Consider the following 24589-nt stretch of genomic DNA (forward strand, 5'->3'; position numbering starts at 1 on the left):
ATGAAATTTAAAAATCATATTTATAATAATTTAAATACTCATATATTTAAGAAAAACCAAAAGGTGTAAGAAAATGTTTAAATACTTCTGAGAAACTTTTTCAAAAGTCTGAATAAATATCAAAATGCATAAATAACTACATTATTATTCTTTTATACATAGGACTATCCTATTGGTATATGTATCGATTTTTGCCAAATCAGTAGCTGCAAATTCCATGTGACTCTGATAAAAATCCAAACTATTTTTAATGGAACTTGAAGAGTTGATTTTAAAGTTTATTTGTAAATGTGACCAAAAAAAGAGCTTAACAGTGAAAAGAATAATTGAGACATTTTTCCCTAGCAAATAATAAAATGAACTATAAAATCATATTCATTAAAACAGAATTCATAATAAAAATATGTGGAGATGATACAGTAGTGAAGAAGCCTGCCAATGCAGCGGATGCAGGTTCAATCCCTGGGTCGGGAAGATCCTCTGGAGAAGGGAATGGCAACCCACTCCAGGATTCTTGTCTGGAGGATCCCATGGACAGAGGAGCCTGGAGGGCTACAGTCCACAAGCTTGCAGAGTCCGATGCAACTGAGCAACTGAGCACACGCATATACATAGATACACACACACACACACACACACACACACGAATCTCCAGAATATATCCGGTATCCACAGTAGTGAAGAAAACACACGAAACAAGGAAATAAATGAATCTTACTAAGCTCTGCCCTCTCAGTGAAGCAGGATCAGTCAGAGAAAAGTCTATGAGACCGTGCAGTTGATAAACACTTTAAATGCAGTATGGAAGGCAAAATGCCAGTAACCTGTCAGTGATGTTACATGTAAATGTAACACTGAAAATCTGGTTAAGGGTGAGCATTTCAGTGATTTTTAATCATGGGTCACAGGTGGCTTTTTCTTCAGAAATACACGAATTATGACCCAGTAGCAAAAGAAAACACTTGTACTTGGAAACATGTGGACCAAGGTTTCTCAGCTGACATTACGGAAATCTGCGGCATCTAATCCTCGGTTGTGGCATGTCCCTGTGCATTTTAGGATGCTTAGCACCATCCCTGGCTTCTACCCAGGCCCAAAACACATTTTTTATAAATGAATCAGAGCACCTTTCTCCCTTATTCAAAATTCCCCAATGACTTCCCAGTCAGTTCAGTTGCTCAGTCGTGTCTGACTCTTTGCAACCCCATGAACCGCAGCATGCCAGGCCTCCCTGTCCATCACAAGCTCCTGGAGTCCACCCAAACTCATGTCCATTGAGTCAGTGATGCCATCCAACCATCTCATCCTCTGTCGTCCCCTTCTCCTCCTGCCCCTAATCCCTCCCAGCATCAGGGTCTTTTCCAATGAGTCAGCTCTTCACATCAGGTGGCCAAAGTATTGGAGTTTCAGCTTCAGCATCAGTCCTTCCAATGAACAGCCAGGACTGATCTCCTTCAGGATGGACTGGTTGGATCTCCTTGCAGTCCAAGGGACTCTCAAGAGTCTTCTCTAACACCACAGTTCAAAAGCATCAATTCTTCGACCCTCAGCTTTCTTTATACTCCAACTCTCACATCCATACATGACCACTGCAAAAACCACAGCCTTGACCAGATGGACTTTTGTTGGCAAAGTAATGTCTCTGCTTTTTAATATGCTGTCAAGGTTGGTCATAACTTTCCTTCCAAGGAGTAAGTGTCTTTTAATTTCATGGCTGCCATCACCATCTGCAGTGATTTTGAAGCCCAAAAAATAAAGTCAGCAACTGTTTCCACTGTTTCTCCATCTATTTGCCATGAAGTGATGGGACTGGATGCCATGATCTTAGTTTTCTGAATGTTGAGCTTTAAGCCAACTTTTTTACTCTCCTCTTTCACTTTCATCAAGAGGCTCTTTAGTTCTTCACTTTCTGCCATAAGGGTGGTGTCATCTGCATATCTGAGGTTATTGATATTTCTCCCAGCAATCTTGATTCCAGCCTGTGCTTCCTCCAGCCCAGCGTTTCTCATGATGTACTCTGCATATAAGTTAAATAAGCAGGGTGACAATATACAGCCTTGACGTACTCCTTTTCCTATTTGGAACCAGTCTGTTGTTCCATGTCCAGTTCTAACTGTTGCTTCCTGACCTGCATACAGGTTTCTCAAGAGGCAGGTCAGGTGGTCTGGTATGCCCATCTCTTTCAGAATTTTCCACAGTTTATTGTGATCCACACAGTCGAAGGCTTTGGCATAGTCAATAAAGCAGAAATAGATTTTTTCTGGAACTCTCTTGCTTTTTCAATGACTTCCTATTACTTTACAGTAAATTCCAAGTTCTCCTCTGCTCCGTAGCTGCCGGAAGAGTACACCACACAGGTCTCCAACCCTAGATGCCCACAGAACCCTTCTCCCCACTCACCCACCTTCACAGCTGTGAAACCAAAAAGGTCTCCAGACATTGCCAAATGTTCCCTTGGGGGCAAAATTACCTCCAGTTGAGGACTACTACTGTGAACAACTGAAATCAAGTCTCTGCCTCCTCAGGGTCTGAAGAACACCCCCCAGTGGGTTTGGCCTCATTTCATGAGTATTGTTGACACTTATGAGTATTGTTAACACTCATCTCTGACCATCCCTTTGTATTGCCTGGACTTATGACACTGCACCCTCATGGGTCACTCTCCCAGAGTCCAGGACCAGAAACAACAGTTTCATCCCTTCTCTTTTCCTCAAACCTCCATCTGTTCATTCTCCATCCTCACATTCAACTAATGGCTTTACTTCCTATTTTACTGAGAAAATAGAGGCAATTTTAAAATACCTTTCTCATCTTCCTATTACAAATTCTACCAGCATTCATGTGGCTGCACCTCTATACTCAACCTTTCCTCTTATTAGAGTGGGTGATCCCTCCCTGCTCCTAGCTACGCTCATGTAATGAGAGGTAGCACACACATTAATTGTATAGCCATTAATAATTCATATTTGCCACCATCCAAAGTATATACAATACTTAAATCAAGATACTACCTTATTACAATTGTAGAACTATTGTGATAATGTTCCATTTTTTATATCTGATTTTATAGCCTGGTAACATTATTTATAGATATCAATAAAGTATGAGGAAACTTGATATCTGATAGCTATTGACAAAGTGTTTGGAGGTCCAGTGTCTTTCAAAGAATGGATGACACCATCCATCTGGTATCAAGCAACCACATTTATAACTTTGAATAAACTGAGGATGTTGAAGAGAGTAAAGGTGAAAGTCATTGGGCGTTATTTTTAAGAACAATTCAGTGAGAAAAAAATATGAAAGCATTTTGTCAGGTTTTTTTATTGAGAACCTACTATACTGCTTTTAGACTAGCTCTAAGGTAAGTGGAAGTCTTTAGTAAGGTAAGTAACCTCAAAAGTTAACTTTTTCTATTTGGGGGGAACAAGATATCCTTAAATGATTGACCTTATGATGCAGTTTCCTGAGAAACTCTGGTAAGAAAATAAGATTTCCCTATTCCTGCCCCACTGTTCTTATAGGAATGCCATGAGGCTTCAAAAATATTGGCTATACATGCAATTTGAAAAAGTTAAGTGAATTAAATGCAAACTATTACCCCCTTCAAAAAATTTCACTCCCAACCCTAGAAATATTCCATTGTAAGGTAGGCAGAATGATTGCTCTGCATTGCTCTATACGCTCCTTTTAGCTTATAAAATTTGCAGAACCAGGGACTATTATATTCTTTTCCATTATAAAGCCTAAATAAGGGGGGACAAGGAATATAATTAAATAAGCATTTAAGTAATCTAGAAGACAGAGGAAATGGAGACATTCTAACTTGTGGAGTGATGAGTATAAACGAACTCAGCTGGCCACGTCTGGAAAGGGCTCACAGGTGAGGTGAGTCAGAGGTTGCAATAAAAGAATGCGTGTGTTTCTGAAAAGGACCTGGGAGGGTGCTCTGGTCATGGTGGGTGGCAAGCACCAAGCCTAGACATCAGGACAGGGCAGAACTGGAGAGCCTTGCTGGAGAGTTATCCAATATATCTGTCCAACTAAATTCAGAGAACATGTAGGCTCTAAAGTTACTGCCTATGGATTAACGTATGAAGTGAAATAAGTCATAGACAAATATGATATCACTTATATGTGAATTTTTAAAATGATACAAATGAACTTATTTGCAAAACAAACAGACACAGAAAACAAACTTATGGTTACCAAAGAGGAAACAGGGCAAGTGGGGGGAAAATACACTAGGACTTAAGGATTAACATATACTCACTATTACATATAAAACAGATCACCAACAAAGACCAACTGTATAGCACAGGAAACTAAACCCGGTATTTTGTAGTAACCTATAAGGGAAAAGAATCTGAAAAAGAATAGATATATACATATATATTTATAACTAAATCACTTTGTTATACACCTGAAACTAATACATTGTAAATCAACTATATTTCAATTCTTTTAATGGTTAAAAATAAAGCTTAAAAAAAAGGTAGGGCCTGACCTATAACAAGTTATAAATACAGACTAGTAGGATTCCAGTTTGCAAGGCTGTGGAGAGATAAGACAAGAAACAAGGTGTTTAAAGTTTTACATAGTTCAAGGTAGAAAACAGTGAAATACTGGCAGTGTCCTGGCAAGAGTGTGTACATGTGACTAAATGTGGTTCTAAGGATGTAGAGTCGGCTCTGAATAAAGACAGGAAGAGGGGATGGGGTGGAGTCATTTATACAACTCTTAAGTTAGTTCCTACCAGGTATCAAAAAAAATTTTTTTTCAATGTCTTGCGGAAATATTACCATGTCCCAAAATTGAAAAAAAGAACATCTCCAATGATAAAGTAGGCAATGGCTCAACATAAAAGAGCTTAAAATGCTTTTTTTTTTTTAATGTCTAAAATATAATACCCTGGAGGCATGATTTTTCTAAATCTCATGTGGACAGAAATTACAAAACTAGAGCATGAATAAAGTCTCCCTGTAGTGACTAACAGCAACAGAGTATAGCTAAAATGGTGACTAATGACATCACCACATCCTTGAGACAGCTCATACCAGCATTTCCTAACATTACTTAACCACAGAACACTTTGTCAATGGTAAAATGTTGATGAAACACCAACCTAGAAGATAGTCTGCATGCTTAACTAAAAGGGGACAGCAAAAAATAAGTGCTTCAGGAAGATCTCAAAATTGAATTCATACATTTGAAAAGAAATAAACATTTAATAAAATCACAAATGAATTCAATACAAAAAGATTCTTATGGGACTTCCCTGGTGGTCTTGTGGTTGAGACTGTGCCTTCCATTGCAAAGGGGTGTATCCCACATGCCTCAGGGGAAAAAAAAAAAAAACCCAAAACATAAAACAGAAGCAATACTGTAACAAATTCAATTAAGATTTTAAAAATTGTCCACATCAAAAAAATCTTTAAAAGAAGAAAAAGTTCTTATAGTTGAGAAATAATCAAATATTTAGACATGAGGCTTATAAAGTCTGTGATTTACTTTAGAATAGTTCCCCAGAAGCACATACACTTGTGAAGCACATAAAGCAAAGGGCAGCACACGAAGCAGCAGGCAGGAGCAGAGCCTGGAGCGTGGGGGCTCCGTGCTGCCGTTTAGACCCAGAGTGCAAGCGTTAGATGCAGTCATGGCACATGGCGTGCAGCAGTGCATATATATGGAATCCAGAAAGAGACTGCTGGTGAGCCCACGCGCAGGGCAGCAAAGGAAACACATCTCGGACACAGTGGGGGAAGGACAGGGTGGGATGACATGAGAGAATAGCACTGAAACATATACATCACCATATGTAAAGTAGGTAGCCAGTGGGAGTTTCCTGTATGATGCAGGGAACCCAAAGTCAGTGCTCTGTGACCACCTAGATGGGTGGGATGGGGAGGGAAGGGGGAGGGGGTTCAAGAGGGAGGGGACATGCGTACACCTGTGGCTGATTCATGTTGCTGTATGGCAAAAACCATCACAATATTGTAAAGTAATTATCCTCCAATTTAAAAAATTATATATATATACACATATATAAAGTTGTAGTCATAGGGGAATTGTATCCCCTCTAAAATGCCTATGTTAAACTCCTAGCCCCAATAACTGCATTTAGAGACAGGGCTTTTAAAATGCTAATTAAGGCAAATGAGATCATATGGTAGGCCCTAAACAAATAGAATTAGTGTCCTTGTAGAACGTTAAGACTAAAAACAGACATGAACTCACATAAGCAAAGACCATGTGAAGACCCAGCAAGAAGGCTGCCATCTACAAGGCAAAGAGAGAGGAAATCTCAGAGCAGACCAAATCTACTAACACCTTGATCTCAGACTTACAGCTCCCAGAACTGTGAGAAATCAATTTCTGTTGCTGAAGTCACTCAGTCTGCAGTATTTTGTTATAGCACCCCCAGCAAACAAATACAGGTGTCTGCCCAAAAATATTCAAATCTGAGAGCTGTCAACAAATGTCCTTGAGATGCTATCTAATCCACCCATCCTCCTTTAGGCAAAGCCACCTCTCAGTCTTCCAGTTGAGGGATAAAAGTGCCTGGGAAGGAAACCTCATTCATGGAAGATGGCTGAGCTGTTGGTAATGGCACATTGAGAAAATTCTGAAATCTATATTTTAAGCTCTTTACAGCACAGAACCCATCATCAGTTTTGGACATCTAAGTTGTAGTCCTAAAGCCTTGGTTGACAAATTAACATTAAAAACATTGGAAAGCTATGTTACAGAACTCTGCATTAAACATTACTTAAAATCATCAATAAATATACATGAAAAGCCAGAGGTCTTGATTTTTTTTTCTTGTATTTTGTTTCATTATTTAAATTCTTGATTCATCTGGTATTTATTTAACAAATGAAACAGATGTAAAGCCCATCCCTAATGTTTAGTCAATCCTCAGATAGTCTTTTTTCCCACTGACCAATGATCTGTAACAGTTCATTGATACCACTGAGACTTCTGGAGTCAGACTGCCTGGCTTAAACACTTACCAGTGATGGCTTTAGGTAACACTGTAAAATCAAGATAGTAATTGCACCTATCGCAGAGTTAAAAAAAATAATCTGAGAAAGGGTTCCAGTAGTTGACATGTAAGCCGTCAACAGACGTGAGCTACTATGATTATATTAAGCACTTATACATACACAGCAGTTTATTTCTGGATTCTATATTCTGTTCACTGGTAACTCACATCTATGTGATCCAGCCATTAACACTCCATAACCCAACTCCCTGCACCACCTAAAAGCTCCTCTTTCCTCATTTTGAAACCAAGGAGGACATGAGGGGCTGCTGGGCACAAAGGCCTTTCTGTGACCCTCATTTCTTTTATGGACATACTGTGCAGCTTACAGGATCTTAGTTCCCCAACCAGGGATTGAACCCAGGCTCTGCTGTGAAAGCACCAAGTCCTAACCACTGGTCTGCCAGAGAACTCCCTCCAACTTCTTGATTATAGGAAATAGGCGTCCTTCAGCCTCCACGGCCTTCCCTGAGTTCCAGTGAGCAGGTTCAAACAGTTGCTAATCAGGGAAGGGAGGAGATGAGGAGACAAGGGAGGAACATCAAGGAACAACGGTGCAGGACTTCCTTGGTGGCTCAGTGGTAAAGAATCCACCTGCCAGTGCAGAGGACAGGGGTTCCATCCCTGCTCCAGGAAGATTCCACATTCCTCGGAGCAACTAAGTCCCTGCATTATAACTACTCTGCCCGCGCTAGAGGCCATGCTCTGCAACAAGAGAACCCACTGCAATGGAAAGCCTGAGCGCCACAACTAGAGACAGCCCGAGTGTAGCAACAAAGACCCAGGGCAACCAAGAATAAAGAAAGAAACAACAGATCAGGCTTGGGGCAAGGTCCTGGTTCCTCCTCAAAGGATACACAGAACTCTACCTTGGAGCTCTTTTGCAGATACTGAAACCCCCACCAGGTGGGAGAAGTTAGCTGTGTGCCGCCCACAAGCACAGAGACCCCATACCAGTTGAAACCAGAGGTGGATATGCTGACTCCCATTTACCGACCACCAACCAATCAGAAGTAGGTCCAGGAGCTGGTCTCAATCACGCTTTCTTTGATCCATTACAATGAGGGGATAGGCTCCTCACTACCCCCTCCAGGTGGGGACACACAGTCTTGACAGCGTTAACCCACTGTGGCCCATTTTGTCTGGCAAAGCAAAAAAAAAGCTATTCTTTTCTACTTCACTCAAAACTCTGTCTCTGAGGTTTCATTCTGTGTCTGGGTGCAGAAGTCAGATCCAGCATCCATTCCATCAAAAAAATGTCTTATCTCAACTACCTTTCTAATTGTAACTAGAGCCTGAAACCATGAACCTTGGTGAGGTCTGGGTGAAAATAAGCCCCGCTTCACATTGCATAGGAACCTGGAATGTTAGGTCCATGAATCAAGGCAAATTGGAAGTGGTCAGGAGATGGCAAGAGTGAATGTCAACATTCTAGGAATCAGTGAACTAAAATGGACTGGAATGGGTGAATTTAACTCAGATGATCATTATATCTACTACTGTGGGCAGGAATCCCTTAGAAGAAATGGAGTAGCCATCATAGTCAACAAAAGAGTCCGAAATGCAGTACTTGGATGCAATCTCAAAAACGCCAGAATGATCTATGTTCGTTTCCAAGGCAAACCATTCAATATCACGGTAATCCAAGCCTATGCCCCAACCAGTAACACTGAAGAAGCTGAAGTTGAACAGTTCTATGAAGACCTACAAGACCTTTTAGAACTAACACCCAAAAAAGATGTCCTTTTCATTATAGGGGACTGGAATGCAAAAGAAGGAAGTCAAGAAACACCTGGGTAACAGGCAAATTTGACCTTGGAGTACGGAATGAAGCAAGGCAAAGGCTAACAGAGTTTTGCCAAGAGAATGCACTGGTCATAGCAAACACCCTCTTCCAACAACACAAGACTCTACATGTGGACATCACCAGATGGTAAACACCGCAATCAGATTGATTATATTCTTTGCAGCCAAAGATGGAGAAGCTCTATACAGTCAGCAAAAACAAGACTGGGAGCTGACTGTGGCTCAGATCATGAACTCCTTATTGCCAAATTCAGACTTAAACTGAAGAAAGTAGGGATAACCACTAGACCATCTAGGTATGACCTAAATAAAATCCCTTATGACTATACAGTGGAAGTGAGAAATAGATTTAAGGGACTAGATCTGATAGAGAGCCTGATGAACTATGGAAGGAGGTTCGTGACATTGTACAGGAGACAGGGACCAAGACCATCCCCATGGAAAAGAAATGCAAAAAGGCAAAATGGTTTTCTGAAGAGGCCTTACAAATAGCTGTGAAACAAAGAGAAGCGAAAAAGGAAAGACATTCCCATTTGAATGCAGAGTTCTAAAGAATAGCAAGGAGAGATAAGAAAGCCTTCCTCAGTGATCAATGCAAAGAAATAGAGGAAAACAACAGAATGGGAAAGACTAGAGATCACTTCAAGAAAATTAGAGATACCAAGGGAACATTTCATGCAAAAATGGGCTCAACAAAGGACAGAAATGGTACGGACCTAACAGAAGCAGAAGATATTAAGAACAGGTGGCAAGAATACACAGAAGAACTGTACAAAAAAGATCTTCACGACCCAGATAATCACAATGGTGTGATCACTCACCTAGAGCCAGACATCCTGGAATGAGAAGTCAAGTGGGCCTTAGGAAGCATCACTACAAACAAAGCTAATGGATGTGATGGAATTCCAGTTGAGCTATTTCAAATCCTGAAAGATGATGCTGTGAAAGTGCTGCACTCAATATGCCAGCAAATTTGGAAGACTCAGCAGTGGCCACAGGACTGGAAAAGGTCAGTTTTCTTTCCAATCCCAAAGAAAGGCAATCCCAAAGAATGCTCAAACTACCACACAATTGCACTCATCTCACACGCTAGTAAGGTAATGCTCAAAATTCTCCAAGCCAGGCTTCAGCAATACATGAACCGAGAACCTCCAGATGTTCAAGCTGGTTTTAGAAAAAGCAGAAGAAGCAGAGATCAAATTGCCAATATCCGCTGGATCATCAAAAAAGCAAGAGAGCTCCAGAAAAACATCTATTTCTGCTTTATTAACTACACCAAAGCCTTCGACTATGTAGATCACAATAAACTGTGGAAAATTCTGAAGGAGATGGGAATACCAGACCATCTGACCTGCCTCTTGAGAAACCTGTATGCAGGTCAGGAAGCAACAGTTAGAACTGGACATGGAACAACAGACTGGTTCCAAATAGGAAAAGGAGTACGTCAAGGCTGTATATGTCACCCTGCTTATTTAACTTATATGCAGAGTACATCATGAGAAACGCTGGGCTGAAAGAAGCACAAGCTGGAATTAAGATTGCCGGGAGAAATATCAATAACCTCAGATATGCAGATGACACCACCCTTATGGCAGAAAGTGAAGAGGAACTAAAAGCCTCTTGATGAAAGTGAAAGAGGAGAGTGAAAAAGTTGGCTTAAAGCTCAACATTCAGAAAACTAAGATCATGGCATCCAGTCCCATCACTTCATAGCAAATAGGTGGGGAGACAGTGAAAACAGTGTCAGACTTTATTTTTTGGGCTCCAAAATCACTGCAGATGGTGACGGCAGCCATGAAATTAAAAGACGCTTACTCCTTGGAAGGAAAGTTATGACCAACCTGGATAGCATATTAAAAAGCAGAGATATCACCTTGCCAACAAAGGTCCATCTAGTCAAGGCTATGGTTTTTCCAGTAGTCATGTATGGATGTGAGAGCTGGACTGTGAAGAAAGCTGAGCACCGAAAAATTGATGCTTTTGAAGTATGGTGTTGGAGAAGACTCTTGAGAGTCCCTTGGACTGCAAGGAGATCCAACCAGTCCATCCTGAAGGAGATCAGTCCTGGCTGTTCATTGGAAGGACTGATGCTGAAGCTGAAACTCCAATACTTTGGCCACCTCATGCGAAGAGCTGACTCATTGGAAAACACCCTGATGCTGGGAGGGATTGGGGGCAGCAGGATAAGGGGAGGACAGAGGATGAGATGGCTGGATGGCATCACCGACTCAATGGGCATGAGTCTGAGTAAACTCCGGGCGTTTGTGATGGACTGGGAGGCCTGGCGTGCTGCGATTCATGGGGTCGCAAAGAGTCGGACATGACTGAGCGACTGAACTGAACTCACAAGACAGCAAGACTCAAAATCCAATCAAGGAATCAAACACAGGTAGGGGAAGGGGCCGGGCTGGGGCAGGGGGCGGTGAGCAAGTTCTCCTATCTCCTCTTCTGGAAAGTCTCAGCCCTCACCACATAACTGAGGTTCTCAAAAATCAGTACCTGTTTTCCTACTCAAGTTTGCAACTAGCGGCAAGTCATTCACCTTGGTACCCTGGTGGGCTTTGAACTTGAGGTCACAAGTTGGAAGATTTGGAGCCACCGGCATGGGGAAGGATTCCTACCTGGGCCCGAGTCCTGACCTGGCCGTTTCCTCCTGGCTGAGAGTGGACAGGAGACTTCTGGGCCTCTGAAATGTGCAGGGCCCAGCACAAGGGCGGGCAAGCAGGACCGCCAACATCGCCCTCAGAGAAGACGGCGGGAGAGGCGGCAGGAAGGAGAAACGAGGAACGGGAGGGGAGGAGCCAAGGGCGAGCCGCTTCCTGCTCAACTGCGCAGGCGTGACTCTGGTGCCTGGAAGCCGGCGCGGTCCCCGGGCCGTGTGTCCGCTTCCAAGCTCCCCTGTTGTGTCCCAGTACCCCCATACTTCACTGCTCACTTCTGCTGCACTAGCCTGCTCACTTCTGTGCATGCGTGTTAAGTCGCTTCAGTCGTGTCCAACTCTGTAACCTTATGGACTGGAGCCCTCCAGGCTCCTCTGTCCGTGAGGTTCCCCAGGCAAGAATACTGGAGTGGGTAGCCATTTCCTTTTCGGGAAGACGACCCAGGGATCAAACCTGGGTTTTTTACATCTCCTACATTGGCAGGCGGGTTCTTTACCACCAGCGCCACTTGGGAAGACCACTCGCCTCCTACCTACCTTTCTCCATTATTGCTCCTTTCCTTTTTTTAAGTTTTTAAATTTTATATTGGGGCGTCATTGGTTTATGGGCTTCCCTGGTAGCTCAGTGGTGAAGAATCTACCTGAGATGCAGAAGACACGAATTTGATCCCTGGATCAGGAAGATCCCCTGGAGGAGGAAATGGCAACCCACTCCAGTATTCTTGCCTGGAAAAATCCCATGGACAGAGCAGCCTGACAGGCTACAGTCCATGGGGTCGCAAAAGAATCCGACACAACTTAGCAACTATCCAACAACAACATAATTGATTTACTATGTTGTATTAGTTTCAGGTGTCTAGTGAAGTGATTGTTAAACAAATACATTAATCTATTCTTTTTTAAATTCTTTTCCCACTTAGGTTATTATAGAATACTAAGCAGGGTTCCCTGTGTTACACAAGAGGGCCTTATGATGATCTATTTTATATATAGTAGTGTGGACATGTTCATGCCAAACTCCTAATTTATCCCTCCCCACAACCTTTCCCCTTTGGTAACCATGAATTTGTTTTCTTAGGCTGTATTCTGTTGTTTAGATAAGTTCATGCGTATCTTTTTTTTGTTTAGACTCCACACACATGCTGTCTTTCTCTGCCTGAATTCACTTGCTCTGATAATCTTTAGGTCCATCCGCGTTGCTGCAAACGGCACTATTTCATTTGTTTTAATGGCTAATATTCCATTTTGTGTGTGTGTATCATACATACATAATACATATAAATACACACCACATCTTCTTCATCTATTCATCTGTCAAAGGACATTTAGGTTGCTTTAACTCAGCATTCAGATAAAGCCATGGAAAACATCTTCACTTTTTAAAAATATAAATTAGAAATTAGGAAAAGGCTTTGCTTCCAGCTTTACTTTACATGCAGACTTCCTTGTCACTTGTTCCCCTCCATATAAAAATAGAAATGGAACTATATCCCAAGAAAATTATTTTCCAAAAGTTAACAAGCAGTCTTGAAAAAAAAACTAATGTAGCACATGCTAATTGTAGATGGTGTTGATTTTTCTTCCACCTATTACAAAAACATACTTAACAAAAAGAGTTATACTCGCTACTTAGCAATGTTTCTGCATGTCTTTCTGCACTGTTTCTAATTACTAAGCTATTTTGAATGTGTGTAAAGTGGAAAAGTTTCCCTAAAGGCTCGACTTGGCAGCCTTAGAACAATATCCCCCTTATTGCCCATCTCCGTGACCCCCGGCTCCACTCTTCATTCCCTTTGACCTCTCTTGACCACTCATTCATTCCTGAAACTCTGTTCTTTCTTCGTGCCACCAACACTGCCCTTCTCTGGTTCTTTCTCGGATATTCTCTCCGTTTGACAAGCTTCTTACTGAATGCTTTGTACGAAGCTCATCCTTGTTTCTTTGCCCTTTCTTTTACACATTCTCCAAGTGAAATGCATCCAACTCTTGGCTTCAGTTACTGATTACTGTAGTTTTATTTCAGGCCCAAAGCTCTCATATGCCCTTAGATTCAAGCTGTTAAAAAACTGAATTTCTCTTCTTCCCACATAAGCTCCACTTGCCCCATCAAACCTGGTTTCCCCTTCCAGGCACCCTAATGGATTCACTGTCCATCTTTTTCACCTGGTCACTTTGCTTACATATATTCTAGGACTCCTTTCAAGTGATCACAGCAGAGTTTAGTGGTTGTGATAGACGCTATTGGGTTCACAGAGACAAAACTATGTACTAGACATCACTTTACAGAGAATGTTTCCCAGCCCCTTATCTAAGGATATCTAAGACCCAGATAGGTCTATCCTAACACTTACTGGGTTGTTTTTAAGCTGATTGCATAACTTTTCCCCATTAGACTCAAGGCTTCTTTAGAATAGGGTCCTATCTTATTTGCTGTTACTTTTTCAAATCTCTGTTCCTAGCTGAACCTAATACAGTTTTTGCTCAATAAATATTGATGAACAGTTTTGAAGTCCCTCCAGGAAATTTTAGGGTCATTTTTTAGACTCTTCTCACTTCATCCCATAGATCCTATCTGCACTCCCTCATCAAAAAAAAAAAAAAAAAAATTTCTGCATTGCATTAGCTGGTTTGCACAAATGACTAGTATAATTCCCTTTCTCTTTTTTCATGTTATTATCTAGTTTTCTTCAATACTGATTCTGGGCTTGTGTCACTTGCTTTGGTCAATGGGATGGTAACAAATATGAAGTTCTTGAAAAGTAGTTGTTCATTGAGGCTTGCCCTTCCCTGCTGCCCTGGGAATCCTGATACCACTAGATGAATGGGCCAGAAAAGCCTGCTGGATGATGAAAGACGCTCGACCCTGATAACTAACCCCTTACTCCAGCCAAGAGCCAAATATGTGAGCAAGGTCATCTAATGCTAGCTGCCTTCAGATATGTGAGCACACTCTACTGCATGAAGAAGCCTAGGCAAGACCAACAAAAAGAACCACATAGATGACCTAGCCCACATTTCTGATGTGCAATATCTTGAGCTAGGAAACCATTGTTGTTTTCAGCCAATATGTCTTTGGTGGGGGAGGGGGAAGGATTTGTTTATGCCGCATAAGCAGCATAAGCTAGCTGCTACACCAGTCTTCTTCATTTTAAATGTCTCCAGGACTTTTGCCTTAAACATTACCTCCAAACCACCAAAGCAGTGTCCATTACCACTTTATTCTCTACCTCCATGCTTCATACTGAGATATACCAACCTAACCTGTCTTCTTGCCCCTAGTTACTATTAAGACATGTAAAACGCTTTTGCCAAATTAATCTTCCTAAAACTTTTCTTTCACATATCCTGATCAATGATAAATAAGGACATCTTTTTCCTAAACACAAGGTCCATTTTATCTCCTGAATATCTATTTTTATATTCAGAATATCCATTTTGATCCTAAAGCCAAGGAGCTTATATGATAAGCTCCATGCAAAAGGAATTGTAGAATTATAAAGCATACAAAAGCCTAAAGTTAATATCATTTTACAACTTCCCATTACATATGAGGAAACTGTCTATCCTATGACTACCCCACCATTGTTTTTGTAAGCATATAGCTTGTCTGGTTTCACAGGTTCACAGCAGGAGAGAAAGTTTGTCTCAGGGTGAATCATACCCTGAGTCTACTTGAATCTTATTTAGATAATGTTTAAATGAAACTTTTGGACCTTAGACTTTAGAATTGATGCTGAAATGAGTTAAGATTTGGGAGCTGTTGGATGAGAATGAATGTATTTTGGGAGTTTTTATTAATTTATTTGTTTATTCATTGGCCATACTGTGTGAGTTGTGGGATCTTAATTTCCCAACCAGAGACTGAACCTGGGCCCTTGGCAGTGAGAGTGCAGTCCTAACCACTGGACCACCGGGGAAGAACAATGAGTGTATTTTGCATGTGAGAAGGACATGAATTTTGGTGTGGAGTGATATGAACTGAATGTCTGTATCCTCCCCTCCATTCATATGTTAAAGACAGCCTCCAGTGTGACGGTATTTGGAGATGGGGCTTTGGGAGGTAATTCAGATTAGATGACGTCATGAGAGTTGGGCCCTGAGGACGGGATTCAGTTCCGTTCAGTCACTCAGTCATGTCCAACTCTTTGCGACCCCATGGACTGCAGCATGCCAGGCTTCCCTGTCCATCACCAATTTCCTGAGCTTACTCAGACTCATGTCCATCGAGTCGGTGATGCCATCCAACCATCTTGTCCTCTGTCATCCTCTTCTCCCGCCTTCAATCTTGCCCAGCATCAGGGTCCTTTCCAACAAGTCAGTTGCTTGCATCAGCTGGCCAAAGTATTGGAATGTCAGCTTCAGCATCAGTCCTTCCAAATGAATATTCAGGACTGATTTCCTTTAGGATGGACTGGTTGGATCTCCCTGCAGTCCAAGAGACTCTCAAGAGGTTTCTCCAACACCACAGTTCAAAAGCATCAATTATTCAGCACTCAGCTTTCTTTATAGTCCAACTCTCACACCCAAACATGACGATTGGCAAAACCATAGCTTTGACTAGATGGACCTTTGTTGGCAACGTAATGTCTCTGCTTTTTAATATGCTATCTAGGATGGTCATAGCTTTTCTGTGGGATTAGTGCCCTCATAAGAAAATACCAGAGTACTCTATCTATTTATCCATCATCTATCATCTCATTCTTTCTCTCTGCCATGTAAGGACAGAGCAAGAAGGTAGTAATCTATAAGCCAGAAAGAGAGGACTCTTACCACACTCTGAGCATTATAGTCCCTGATTTTGGAATTTCAGGCCTCCAGAACAACAAAATTTCTATTGTTTTAGCCATCCGGTTTGTGTATTTCATTGTGGCAGCCCCAGCTGACAATATCACATCCACAAGGCACTAACCAGTCAGGACACCTACCAATCTTTTCTGTCAATGTCAAAGTCTACCATGTTTCCCTGATATATCTAAATAACGATTAAAACCTAATTGCCTTTCCCTCTCCTGATATGAAGTTACTACATATGAGACCTGCTGTTGCCTTGTATGGCCACACCATTCAAGATGGTTATACTCTTGCTCTCTGCACACTCCCTGCTGGTCCAGAACCTACTCACGTAAGTGACCTTCTCACTCAATCAGAGAGCCTAATCAGCAAATACCTACATATTTGCCCCCCTGCCTTAGTTAGTGATTTTTCTAATCCTTAGATCAGAATGGCTCCCCTACAATAATTTAGCAAATGGAAGACCTCTGCCCCTTAAAGGTACTTAGATCAAGGGGCTAAGAAGGCTGTAACCCTCTGCTGGTTTCCTTGGTAACTGATGAGTCAATTCCCCCTATAACTGGTAGTCTTCCCGTTTGCCTCAGAAGTGAAGACTGCTGCTGTGTCCTGCCGGCTGTCTGCTGTCCACAGTGGGCTGTTGCCCCAGGACACTTTTGCTTCAGACATGTAAGAGCTCCCATCTAATAAAGCCCTGATGTGTCTGTCTCTGAGTCTAGGCCCTTTCTCCAGTCTTAAGGCTGGGCAATACAGGGCCTGCAGGTCCGTGGGGTGCAGCCCAACACACCTCCTTTCACTAAGTCTCCTTCATTCACAATCAGGTTTTTTGTTTGTCTTCTTTGATTCCAAGTGCAACTCACAATTCTCAAGCCCATTTCAACCTAAGGGTCACTCAAGAGCCAGAGAAACAGTGATGTCATGAGAGGACCCATCTTGGCCTGTCCCCACTAACAAACTCTGGAACACTTAGGCCCCTCCCTCTTTTTTTTTTTTTTAATTTCTTTTGGCCATACCACACAGCATGTGGGATCTAAGTCCCCCATCCAGGGATTGAACCCATACTCTCTGCCGTGGGAGTTGAAGGTCCATTTTTAATCTAAATTCACAAAAGGAAGTATTCGAAACTGTTGCTTTTTAAATAAATAAGTAATTGATTGATTATTTAATTTGGCTGCATTGGGTCTTAGTTGCAGCTCGTGGGCTCTCTAGTTGTAGCACGTGGGGGCTCAGTAGTTGCAATGCTCAGGCTTAGTTGCCCTGCAGTATGTGGGATCTTAGTTCCCTGACTAGGAATTGTCCCCTGCTTGGAGGGTGGATTCTTAGCCATTAGACTGCCAGGAAAGTCCCTCTAACGTATTTTCTCACTGCAACAATGTTTTTCACCTGGTGGTCAAGACTGCAGGATATCTCATCAAAATATACTGAAGGTAGAATGTAGCCCAGATGTTTTATAAACTGCTGGTGGCCTCACTGGAGGGCTGAAAAATCAAGCATCACTCATGATTGGCTGAGCAGATATTAGGTGTCCTCTTATGACATATTCCATCTGGCCCAAAACGTTTAATCTGAATCAAAACTTTAGCTATTCTTGTTTCCAGGAAAGATCGAAGATGAACACACAAGTTAAACAAATACCATGGAGAAGCAGATAGATAAATTCAGAAAGACTGGCGTGTTCAGTTGTGCAGGTCATGCACTATCCAAGTGCATCTGGTCACAGGGTACATAAAGGCTGAAAATCAACACGTTTCACATGCCAAGGTTTGAGCCCTGGATTAGGACATTTTCTTCCCTGAAAATATTGTCAGCTTGCTAAGCCATGTGCCTGAAGTGGCACCTTTTTTAATGCAAACAAAGGCACTTATAAAAGCTATTAATTATTCTGACTGACTGACTCTTCATTATGAGGAAGCTGTAGATAGAACAGATTAATGCACAGGCTAATACCCAGTCCATTGGACTAGATGACTATTAAGGTCCTTTCCAATGGTGGATTCTGTGGATCTCTTCGATAGTATTACATAATGAACCTTGAATCCTTTGACACGCCTTGCCTTGACCGGTGAAGTCGATAACCCCTTACCTTGAATCTGGGATTGGTGACTGCTTCACTAATAGGAGTCACTGGAATAGGAATTCTGCAGGAGTAACACTGTATCAGTTTCTAAGCCCAGACTTTAAGACACTGGCAGCTACCATTTCCTGTCTCTTGGGACACGCCTTCTTGGACCCCAGCCACCACTCTGTGAGGAAAGATGAACCACTTTGTAGGGAGATACACATGGAGAAAACCCAACACTTATTACCAAGAAAGCAAACTATCTTGCAAGTGGAGCCTCCAGCCCCAATAAAGAGGATGATCTGTCCCAGCCAAACCCTGCCCAAATTGCAGATTGATGAGTAAGGTATGTTGTTTTAAACCACTACCATTTTAGGGTGATTTTTCTTTAGCTGCCGCTGATAATCACAAGAGTCTGGAATATAATGTGACCTGTGCTCCAAACTCACATTTCCACAACATGCCTCACACCAACAGTGCACTGAAGGATTCCCAGGTGAGGTCTTCCCTAAGGAGCCCTTGATTAATTTTTTTCCATAAAATGTTTTATTTTGATTATTTACTTGATATTGAACAATCAGATGATTAAATATTCTGTCATGATTTTTATCAAGGTGTAGTTGATTTACAATATTATGTAAGTTACAAGTATATAACAGTGATTCACAATTTTTACAGATTATACTCCATTTAAAGTTATTACATTACCTATATTCCCTGTGCTATATATCTTTGTATATTATTTTATACATAGAAACTTATACTTCTTAATCCCCAACTCCTGTCTTATCTCTCCTCTCTCTCTCCCCACTGGTAACCACTAATTCATTTTCAATATCTGTGTGGTTTCTTTTTGTTATATTTATTGTTGTTTAGTCATGTCTGACTCTGTGACACCATGGATTATAGCCCACCAGGCTCCTCTGTCCATGGAATTTTCCAGGCAAGATTACTGGAGTGGGTTGTCATTTCCTTCTTATATTTATTAGTTTGTTTTATTCTTTAGATCCCACATATAAGTAATTACATACAGTACTTGTCTTTCTCTGCCTTATTTCACTAAACATAATATCCTTTGAATCCATCCATGTTGCAAATGGCAAAATGTTTGGGTTTTTAGGGCTCAGTAGTATTCCATAATATATATATATGTACTTTAGTAAAAAGCAGAGACATTACTTTGCCAACAAAGGTCAATCTAGTCAAAGGTATGGTTTTTCCAGTAGTCATGTATGAATGTGTGAGTTGGAACATAAAGAAGGCTGAGCGCCGAAGAACAGATGCTTTTGAACTGTGGTGTTGGAGAAGACTCCTGAGAGTCCCTTGGCCTCCAAGGAGATTGCACCAGTCAGTCCTAAAGGAGATCAGTCCTGAATATTCATTAGAAGGACTGATGCTGAAGGTGAAGCTCCAATACTTTGGTCACCTGATGCGAAGAGCCGACTCATTAGAAAAGACCCTGATGCTGGGAAAGATTGAAGTCGGGAGGAGAAGGGGACGACAGAGGACAAGATGGTTGGATGGCATCACCGACTCGATGGACATGAGTTTGAGCAAACTCTGGGAGATGGTGAAGGACAGGGGAGCCTGGTGTGCTGCAGTCCATGGGGTCACAAAGAGTCGGACATGACTGAGCGACTGAACACCACCACCTTCTTTATCTGTTCATCTATTGATGCACACTTGGGTTGCTTCCAAATTTTGGTGATTGTAAATAATGCACTGGGGTGCATGTATCTTTTTGAATTAGTGTTTTCAGTTTTCTTCAGTGATATACCTAAGAGATATACCTAAGAATTGCTGTATCATGTGGTAGCTCTATTTTTAGTTTTTCAAGAAATCTCCCTACTGTGTTCCATAGTGGCTGGACCAATTTACATGCCCATCAAGAGCATATAAGGGTGTCCTTTTTAAGAAGTTTTTATTTTTTTTCCCCATCTGCCTCATGTCTTCTCCCATATTCCCATTTAAGATAAAAATGTTGAAACCCACCTTCTGCAGCATCTGCACCCTCCCTGATTGGATTTCTTGAGGAATCATAGGTTTCTCAGAGCCACACGCTGGACCCTTCCACAGTCTCTTCAGAAGCTCCCATTTTACCCTGAGCCAGTAGTATATAGCCTTCAAGGGACCACGTAGACACAAAACGGCCTTGATACAGTCAGCTGATGTGCACACTGGCTCTTTGTGGCAGTTCAGTTGCGAAGTTCTGTCGGACTCTTTGCCACCCCGTGGACTGCAGCACACCAGGCTTCCCTGTCCTTCACTATCTCTTGGAGTTTGCTCAAATTCATGTCCACTGAATGGGTGATGCAACCTAACCATCTCATCCTCTGCCTCCCCCTTCTCCTTTTGCCTTCAATCTTTCCCAGCACTTTAACTTGCTATAAACTTAAGAGGGAGCTTAGAAGCCCAGCAAAGGGGCAGGGAACGAAGAGCAGAAACCGCTAGTTGCGGCCCCTGACTCTGCAGTTGCTCCATCCAGATCAAATCTGCCTGCACTCACTGGGGAGGGAAAGGTTTCCCAGCAAGGCCTTCCTTAGTTCCCGGTCTCGTCTGTTAAACTACCCTCCTCCTCGACGACCGCCCCCTCACCACCACCACTTTCATTTCAGGAAGGAAATAGTTAAAAAGACTCCTGCCCTTCAGGGCCTGGGAGGGGGCGGCCGCCTAGTGCTTCACAGTGGCTGCATCCCTGGAGGGCTGGAAGGCTGGGACATTCTCGCCGCCCTAGATGGAGTAGAAGATCTGGGAGCTTTGCGAGGAGAAGGCGAGGACAGAAGCGAGGCGCGTTCCTTCGGAGTTTTCTTTTTCCTGCGAACCCTCGCGCACGCACACAGCCAGCCCTTTGGCGATTGCGGACAGGAGGTGGAGAAGCTTCATCCCCCAGGTGGCTGAAGCCTGGCGGCTTGGGGAGGACCTCCCCAGAGAAGCCGTGCCCAGGAAGTTTTCCGAAGCTGAGGCAACGGTGCAGCCGGGGCCGCCGCCGCGCCGGATCCCGGGACACTCGCCATTCACCCTCACCGGCTCGGCTTCAACTCGCCCGGGCGCCGCACGCGGACCGGGCAGCCGTCTGAGCCCGCGGAGCTCCACGGTCGGTGCAACTCTTTCCTCTCGGGGTCCCAAGTCGGGTGGGGGAGACGCTGGTGGGCCCCTGGGTGGGGAGGAGAGGCGACCTCCGGGCGTTGTCGCCCGGCGCCGGCACCTCCTGCACCAGGGCTGGCATCACCTGCCCGCGGGGGCGCGTGGCTGCGCGGGCGCCTTCCTGGGCGGGGGCGCTCCCGGGAAAGTTTGGGGTTTGGGGAGCTGATCCAAAGCCCCTCAGCCTTCCCGGGCTGGCGGCGGAGTTTTGCGAGAACATCACGCCGGTGTCGCTGGCTCCAAAGCCGGCTTGTGAAGTTTGCCCCGCAGCCCGCTGCCACCGCACGCCCGGGACGTGCCAAGGGCAGCCAAGGGCACCCGGTGTGAGGGGCAGATGTGTTTGGGAAAGATGTGTTTGGAGAACCCCCAGGGCAGATACTTTGGAAACCCGCCCGTGGAGGTCTGGGCGTTTTGTTCTGTGCCCTCCTTTAAGGGACACTTGTTGCCCTTCACGTGCGGAAAACAAGGGCCGTTCCCAGATAATCAGCCTCTGTTTACGCCGTCCTGATGGCATTCCGGGTACTTGGCGGCAGAGTGGGGTGTACTGGGAGGCCTATTCAAGACAGGCGTCGTCAGTCAGGAGAGTTACTAATTTCTTACTCAGTGACCAAAACCCACCAAAGTCGCGGGGGGGGGGGGGGGGGCGGGGGGGACTTATTTAAAAGTTCCTAATTTATCTGTGGTTTTGTTTTTTTTTTTTTTTTCCCCTCTTGTAGATTGTTTACGGCTCCCTCGCCCCCACCCTCCGTTTTGTGTTAACTAATTGAGAAATACCTTGACAATCATTTCATGTAAATTACCTGCTCTAAACTCATGCCATGTGGGTAAGGTTGGAATTTCCAAATCGCTAATTTGGTGAACTTTGATCCTGAGAGTCCCCAGATGTGAAAAGGTTTAAGCATCAGGATAGAGTCCTCTTGCCTCATAATAGCTTTTGAACTCCAGCAAATCCTTAGACCCCAAACATGAAGAATGCTGAATCTGTAAACCAGGTCCTTCAGGTCTGAACCTGAGAGGCTTCGCTAGAGCTATGACTGATGATGAGTGATGATCTGAAGCCAGTGTGACTTAGATCCATGGAGATGAGCTAAGACTCATCTTTGGAGGAACATGCAGTTCAGAGGGATTTTTTCCCTTTGGTTTTGTGTCTTTCATCCAATGATGATATGGCAGTCACATGCCTTTGCCAAATATACCTTAGTTCTGCAGCTCCATGTGTGTACAGACAAGGCTGAGTGAGATGACTTCAGAAATGGTGGTGTCACTGTTGGAGGAGGGAGGCAAGTGGTTTTTATGGTAGCCAGCTCACACTTTGATAAGAACCCACAGCTTTGATAAGACTCCTCAACTCCTGCGGTAATCAGCTCACCAAGTGAACCAAAGTGCTGGTGTTCAAACAGTAGTGCTACTTCTGTGAACCACCTAGCCAGGTCCGTTCACAAAATATCCTCCTAGCAGACTGTGATGGGCAAAGAGCCATTCCATTTCTGAGAAAGGCCTTCTGTGTCTTACTTTGAAGAAAACTCCTTATTAAGATTCATTCCCACTGGGAAACTGGAAGGCATTAGTCATTAAATAGCACAAGATATTGAAGAATTTCCTTTTTTCCATCTCTGATCTGAAGAGGATGATGACAATATGCTTTATTCTTAAAGTGGTATGGAGTGGAGTCCTGATCACCACTGTGTAACAGAAATAGCAGCATTTCATAGGTCTATCAGTATTTTGTCAGATACTCCAAACTGTAAGAAGAAAGGGGAAAAAAAAACACATAAGAAAACACATACTATTTGACTTGGTCAAAAAGTTCATTTGGGCTTTTCCATAAGCTGGTACCAAAAAACCCAAATGAACTTTTTGGCCAATCCAATACTTAGAATTGTCTAGGCAGAACTGTATGCCCAGTATGCCCGTAGCTTAGACAAATTGATATTTTAATCATTTAATCAGACTGAGTCAAGTCCTATGATTAATTAGAGTGAAGGGTTATACCTGTCCTACCACTTCTTGGTCACAAAAATGTAACTTCTTCAAGGCTGTTTCCTCATGATATTCTCTCTGCCTACCTAGAGTTGTAAAGCTCAAGTCAGATAACAAATAGGTGTACAATAGATTACCATAGTACGTAAATTTTTTTTTTTTTTTTTTGGCCTCATGGCCTAGTTTCCTGACCAGGGATGGATCCCATGCTCCCTACAGTGAAAGCACAGTGTCTTAACCACTGGACTACCAGGGAAGTCCCAAATATTTTTATTAATTCAGATTCCTGGGGGATAAAATCTCTGGGGAAGGCAGAAGTATACAGTATTGCACCTTACATTTACTTTAAACCTTCTATACACCTTGAATAAATCTTATTTCTTCATATATTGACTAAGTCCTAAGCTTTATTAATAACCAAGGTAACTGTCAAACTCCTAAAAATGGGTAACATCAACCATGGATAGACTCAAAAGGACACAATTCTTAAAACTTAAATTGTGACCTGGGTGTGTTCATCATATGCACACACTACATCGTAAATCAAAGATTCACAAAAACAGAAAATATCCAAAATATTAAAATGGGAAGAGCCATATTTGTTGTGTAATCACCAACCTCCCTTATTTTCCCAGCATCTTTTCTTTAAGCATTGAAGTAGAAATCTAGACTTCCTGAACAAGAAGGACCACTTGCCCTCTGTGAGTGACTAAAACAAAACAATGAAATGGTCTTTTGAAATCATATCTAAGCATCCTGCAATGTCAGTTGCTTCTTCAGAATGCTGGAAACATTGTTGAACATTTTCAGTGCTAAGTGAGTGTACAGTCTAGCAGTTAGGAGCTCAAACTCAAAGTCAGACTCACCTGCCTTGGTGTCATAGAAGGGCCACATCAGCTATGGCCTTGATGAGCTACTTGACCTTCCTGAGCCTGTTTCCCTGTGTTTATAATGGAAACAGATATATGGTTCTCATGGTCATTGTATGGATGAGATGACATCACATGTGTAAAGTGCTCAATGTGGTGAATGGCTGGTCAGAATCAATGTAGCTATGAAGGATGTTTATATATAAAGAATATATAAAGGATATTTGGAAAATCAAATAGTACAC

At 42.7% G+C, this 24589-nt stretch overlaps 1 protein-coding gene across 1 annotated transcript in view; it reads left to right on the top strand.

The window, feature by feature from the left end:
• The first annotated feature begins 20774 nt into the window (after window positions 1–20774).
• The window catches only part of EDNRA (endothelin receptor type A), a 76343-nt gene continuing 72528 nt past the window's right edge, over window positions 20775–24589 (top strand). The window contains exon 1 of the mRNA XM_061142458.1: window positions 20775–21448. The gene's annotated coding sequence lies outside the window, so the exon portion shown is untranslated. The remainder of the gene's footprint in view (window positions 21449–24589) is intronic.

This window comes from Dama dama, chromosome 5 (assembly GCF_033118175.1).
Source record: "Dama dama isolate Ldn47 chromosome 5, ASM3311817v1, whole genome shotgun sequence".
Taxonomy (NCBI): Eukaryota; Metazoa; Chordata; class Mammalia; order Artiodactyla; family Cervidae; genus Dama; species Dama dama.